This window comes from Ursus arctos, unplaced genomic scaffold, assembly GCF_023065955.2.
Source record: "Ursus arctos isolate Adak ecotype North America unplaced genomic scaffold, UrsArc2.0 scaffold_15, whole genome shotgun sequence".
NCBI classification, from domain to species: Eukaryota; Metazoa; Chordata; class Mammalia; order Carnivora; family Ursidae; genus Ursus; species Ursus arctos.
Genome location: NW_026622819.1, coordinates 42,974,777 through 42,981,380, shown reverse-complemented (window position 1 = coordinate 42,981,380; position 6,604 = coordinate 42,974,777). Strand labels below are relative to the sequence as shown.

The window sequence follows — 6,604 nt, the reverse complement described above, 5'->3', positions numbered from 1 at the left end:
GTGGAGGTGAACAAGGAAGTGGGGGAGAGGGACACTTCCAAGTAGTCCTATCCTGAGACCTCAGACTTCTAACCTCTAAATAATGATGTCCCTGTTCACAATCACTTGCTGAGCCATGATAATTTGCTTCTAACCTGATCAAAGATACTGCATAGAAAGGACTACTAGTTAATAAACCATTGCTTTTGTATTTCTCCAACTTATTTTGTCCTTATTCATGGGAAAAGTGTAATGCTAAAATCTTGAATCTCAAGAAGAAGGCTATGAAGACTTTTAATACTATAGCCACTGAAACAGCACATGTCCTTAAGAAAATGTCCACTATGACTGTGTGAGCCATGTACTCACTGAATATTGATTCCCTAGACTGAAGGTTTCTATCCTCTCTGGGTTATTGTTCTTCCTGTGGTTTCTTTGCTCCAGGAATCCCAGTGGATTTTACACAGTTTATGGGTTTTCATAAGGTGGGGAAGCAGGAAGAGAGAGCCTTGAGAGCTCAGTGCAGTATAAGCAAAGGCAGATGTGGAGACAAAAACCTGATAGGAAGACCGCACCCTGAGAGGGCTCTGAATTAAGGACAGGGTACGTACATCATAGATTAAGTTGTATTTACTAGGCAGTTAACATCTTTTATGTGTAGGCATTGTACTAGGTTCAAGCATAGTAGTTATTAGAGGTGGGCATTGGATCGCCTATAGTTTGTTTTGTCTTAAAATAAGCATGTCTGGGTCCCGCCTATGCCTACCTAAACCTAATCAATTTCTTTGGAGATAGAGTCTGCAGACGTAGATAGAAACAAAATAATCACACACAGAAATTTCCATAGTTGATTCTATGCTCATGCCCATTTAAAGGCTTTTTGACCATGGTATCCAAATGGAAAAACACAGTGCGTGTTCTTGTGTAACAGCCTAGTAGCAGGGACTTGTATCTCAACAGGTAGAACAAAGTGAGTCCTCTCTACTGGTTTAGAATGTTCATGAAAGATGTATTTAAGTTCATCCCCCATCTTCTTATAGCCTTGTAAACAAAGAAAATGGTCTAATTTTGTTTTCTAAAACTTCTTTGGTGTCAAGCTATTCCAGTGTCTTAGTAATTGGAAGTTTTCCCTGTATTTCTATTTTTTTGGAATCTATTAGATAAAGTAATGAAGTTCTCCTTGCTGGTTAAAGTCATTTAGGGTGGGTGTTTAAAAAATTTTTTATTGAGGTGAAATTTGGTTTCGACTTTTGATTTGTTTGTTTCCACTTTCTATTTGGGGTGGTTCTGGTAATTGTTATTTTTCTAGAAAAGCAGGCATTTTGTTTTCTATTTATCTTTGTCATTCAGATAACAGATAGAAACTCTGTCCTACTACCAGTTACATCTCTTCTTTCCTGGCATTTGTTTTCCTCCAGTAAGCCTAGCTAAAGCTTTGTCTATTTTTTAAAGATAAGCTTTTGAATTTATTTGCTCTTATTTACTCACATCATGTCTTCTATTAGATGAATTTCTGCTTTTATCTGGTTGTCTTCCAACATTTTTCATTTGGTTTATTTTGTTCTATTTCAGCTTTTGTAGGTGAATGTTTCTATTTAAACCTTTACCAAAAAAAAAAAAATTGACTATAATTCTACCTCTAAGGACCATTTTATTTTTTTAATTTTATTTATTTTTTTATTATGTTAGTCACCATACAGTACTTCATTAGTTTTTGATGTAGTGTTCCATGCTTCATTGTTTGCATATAACACCCGGTACTCATTGCAATATGTGCCCTCCTTAATACCCATCACCATGCTAACCCACCCCCATCCCCTTCAGTTTGTTTCCTGGAGTCCATAGTCTCTTATGGTTCATCTCCCCCTCTGACTTCCTCCCCTTCATTTTTCCCTTCTTTCTCCTAATGTCCTCCATACTATTCCTTATGTTCCACATATAAGTGAAACCATATGATAATTGTCTTTCTCTGCTTGACCTTTCACTTAGTATAATCCCCTCCAGTTCCATCCCTGTCGATGCACATGATGGGTATTCATCCTTTCTGATGGCTGAGAAATATTCCATTGTATATATGGACCACATCTTTATCCATTTGTCTGTTGAAGAGCATCTTGGCTCCTTCCACAGTTTGGTTATTGTGGACATTGCTGCTATGAACATTGGGGTGCATGTGCCCCTTCTTTTCATCACATCTGTATCTTTGGGGTAAATACCCAGTAGTGCACGTAATAGGGTAGCTCTATTTTTAACTTTTTGAGGAACCTCCACACTGTTTTCCAAAGCGGCTATAGCAACTTGCATTCCCACCAGCAGTGTAAGAGGGTTCCCCTTTCTCCACATCCTCTCCAACATTTTGTTGTTTCCTGCCTTGTTAATTTTTGCCATTCTAACTGGTGTAAGGTGGTATCTCAATGTGGTTTTGATTTGAATTTCTCTGATGGCTAATGATGTCGAACATTTTCTTGTGTGTCTGTTAGCCATTTGTATGTCTTTGGAGCATGTCTGTTCATGTCTTCTGCCCATTTTTTTGATTTGATTATTTGTTTTTTAGGTGTTGAGTTTGAGAAGCTCTTTACAGAGCTTAGATACCAGCCCTTTATCTGTAGTGTCATTTGCAAATATCTTCACCCATTCTGTGGGTTGCCTCTTTGTTTTGTTGACTGTTTCCTTTGCTGTGCAGAAGTTTTTATCTTGATGAAGTCCTAAAAGTTCATTTTTGCTTTTGTTTCTCTTGCCTTTGGGGACGTGTCTTGAAAGAAGTTGCTGCGGACGATATCTAAGGACCATTTTTAAAAATCTGCTTCTTACCAGTTGTATCATAGAATCTTTCAATTGTCATTCAGTTATAAGAATATCCTTTCCAACTTGATTTTCTTTGTATCACATGAATTATTTTAAGCTTCCAAATTTAAGACACTCTTCTTACTGTTGATTTCTAATCTAAATCCACTGTTGTCAGTGTCCTCTGTGATATTGTACCTAGACAAGCATTCTTTATGTTCCATGAGATTTGAAACGTGTATTTATTGCTTATTGGGTGTGGGGATATGTATGTCCAAATGTACTACCAAATTTTCTTAAATTAATGAAGCTTGATTCAAGGAGATTAAAAATAATGAATCCTTGAACAGTACATAAAAAACTAATGATGTACTATACAGTGGCTAACTGAACATAAATAAATAAATAAATAAATAAAATGAAATTTATGTGAAAAAGAACAAATCTATTACCAATTTTTTTTCTTATATTTTCAAGAGTAAGCATATTCAACTGCATGTAAGATCTTTTCATTTTCAAGAACTTTCTGAAAAATTGCAGTGATAGTAAAAAGGATATATATATATACAGTTACCTAGATGTACCAATTGTTACTATTTTACTCCATTTGTTTTTTGGGGTTTTTTTGTTTTGTTTTGTTTTTTAAAGATTTTATTTATGTGACGGAGAGACAGCCAGCGAGAGAGGGAACACAGCAGGGGAATGGGAGAGGAAGAAGCAGGCTCCCAGCGGAGGAGCCCAGTGTGGGACTCGATCCGGGAATGCCAGGATCAAGTCCTGAGCCGAAGGCAGACGCTTAACGACTGCGCTACCCAGGCACCCCCTACTCCATTTGTTTTTATTGCGTACTTCATGCCTGCAAATGTATATACACACATTTTTTTATGCACCATTTAAGGATAAATTACGTCATGACCCTTTAAGCTGAGTACTTTAGTATATATATATATATATTTTGAAATACAGATATTTTCTTAAGTAACAAAGGGTAGTTATTGGCGTCATTAAATTTAACATTGATAGAATACTTGAATGTACCACACATAATCCATTTTTGTCAGTTGACCTAATGTCTCTGATGAGCATTTTTCCCTGATAGCACAGAACCCAGTCTGGAGGCAGGTATTACCTTTAGTTGACAGGTCTCTAATTTGGTGTGTTTCTATAACCTTTCTTTGTCATTTATGATACTGACATTTTTGAAGAATGAAATCTGCCTTCCCCACCCTCCCCTTTTTAATAGGCTGTTTCTCATTTTGGATTTATACATTGTTTGCTCAGGATCGATTTATAAATTATGCCTTCTCAGTTGGAAAACTACCTAGGTGGCATGTCATTCTCAGGGCATACCTTGGAGGCACACTCTTTGTGTCTGGCCCTCACTAGTGATCTCAGTTTTGATCACCCAAAGTGTGGTCTTGCTTCTCCACGGAATATTTTATACATATAATTTTTATTTATTTATTTATTTATTTTAACCTTACAGCTAAGTCCTTTAAGACTGAAAAAGCACGATAGACCCCATGCAAAATTTGGTTTGGATGCTGAGATTGATTGATAATGCCATACACATATCAAGAAGGGATGAACAAGATATATTACTCAGAGAGGTGTTTTTTGTTTTGAGAAAGCAAGGCAGGTTTCCCAGGCTGGTCCAAACATGGCTTGAGAGAGAATAGGGAAAGGAAGGGGGTGCAGCCTGGATGAGGCATTTTATAGGTGGGCTGAGGCTTAATTGATCTGAAACTCCTGCCAGAATCAAAAGAGGGAACACCTGGCTTTCTTATTACCTTTCCAAGATACTGGCCAGAAAGGGAAGAGCTAGGGATGAGGCTTACAGCATATTGACAAACATCAAATAATGAAGTCAGGCTCTTCAGTACAGAAATCATGTCCTAATTCTTAGCATAATATTCCACATTAATGATACTTGCATGAATTGGTCTATATTATAATCAAACAAAAATGTTAATTTTTTTTCCAGTCATCTTCTCCCCTACCCCATTTATCAGTCAGCCCTCAATATTTTACTATAAACAAAAGCTCTCCCTCCAGAATTGGTCCTCTTTTTTACAATTATATGGTAATCTAGTTACTTCAAAATAAAAGTTTAATTAAAACAACTATAATTATTTTTATAGTCACCAAAACATTTACCAATAGTTTAAGATTTGTGCTCATTGTACTTTTTTTAATTTAAATTCAATTAACCAACATATAGTAAGTGTATCATTAGTTTCAGATGTAGTGTTCAATAATTTATCAGTTGCATATAATACCCAGGGCTCATCACATCACATGCCCTCCTTAATGCCTATCACTCAATTACCCCATCCCCCACCTATCTCCCTTCCAGCAACCCTCAGTTTGTTTCCTAGAGTGAAGAGTCTCTATGGTTTTTATCCCTCTCTGATAAATTCCCATTCAGTTTTCCCTTCCTTCCCTTATGATCCTCTGTGCAGAAGCATTGGTTAGATGCCAGAAAGTAGGTGGCAATGCCTTAACCATATGGATGTTGTCTGGACAGAGGGTCTCTTCCATCCTTGTCAGTGGGAGTGCTAACCTTTTCTCCTTTCATACAACACCTCACTGCACTTTTCTAAACTTCATGCCTTCCCTTTGAGTTCACTTCTCTTTTAATAGTTGTTTTGGTTTGGGTAAATTATCTTAGTCTTCATTTGACTGTAAATTCTTGATTTTGTTCTGGATTTTTGAATGATTGGTTGGGTAACATTTCTCAATTGACTATTTTTACTCAACACTACCCAGAATGGACATCTAGTGTTGCTAATGAAAAGTCTGTTTCCAGTTTAATTATCATTCTTTTGAAGATAATTGAGTTGTTTTTCTCCCCCTTAGGGGTGATTATAATGTGTCTACATGTGGACTTACCGCTATTTATTCTTCTTAACACTAGCAGTTTCCTATTAATCTGAACTGTGATTCTCTTTGATTCTGGAGGGAAAAGTCAGCTACTTTTATTCAAATAATGCTTTTTCATCTTTTCTTCTCTGTTCCTTTAGAACTTCTATAGAATACATGTTAGAACCCTCAATCTATCTTTCTTATCTCTTGTCCTTTCATCCTTCTCTCCCTATCTCTCTATTTTTGCCTATATGGGCAGTGTTTGGGATAAAATGTGTTTATAGTAGAGAGAGCTCTAGTCCCTACTTTAATAGTGGGAATTTTTTTGTTGTTTGCTGTTTAATCCAGTAGAGGAATGTCTCTTGGTTTTATTGTTCTTGGACAATGATGCACGGAAGATTTCACTGACGCTATTTAATTGACAAAGTTTCCAGGGCAGCAAACAACTTGAGTAGTAGTACTTGTATTGCTTCTGTTTTTTGTGTGTTAGTTTTACTTCTACTCTCCTTAATACATGTTCTTCTCACTCTTCCATACTTGCATGGTTTGATTATTTCTTAAAAATATACCCAATAACAAATTTTGTTCTGGGGGAGGGGAAAAAAAATCTGGAGGACACTCCTTTTTGACCCTGAATGTTATTTTGGACTCTCTAATTTGGAGGACATATTTATCCATGAAATAGTCCTTGTTTTAGGTTCACCTAAATATCCAGTTAAATGACTGATCTGGCAACTGTTTTTAGGTTTAGATTAACTAGAATTTCAAGCTTAGTACAAATAATGAATACAGTTCTGAGTTTAAGCCAGTAGTGCTTTTTGACACTGTGAAAGATGTTCTTCATTTTAATGACTATTGAAAAAACTTAAACCCTGGATATGAATAAGGCTCACAAAGAACTCTTCTTCATATAATGAGCTCACATCAAGTGGTGTATAGGTAGCACAGAAAATACATCCATCTAGACACAGATTTT

At 36.3% G+C, this 6,604-nt stretch overlaps 1 non-coding gene across 1 annotated transcript; it reads right to left on the bottom strand.

The window, feature by feature from the left end:
• Window positions 1-5,222: 5,222 nt before the first annotated feature.
• Window positions 5,223-5,348, bottom strand: LOC113264174 (U6atac minor spliceosomal RNA). The gene has a single exon (XR_003319576.3). It is a non-coding gene; the product is annotated as a U6atac minor spliceosomal RNA (small nuclear RNA).
• Between the last annotated feature and the right edge of the window lie 1,256 nt (window positions 5,349-6,604).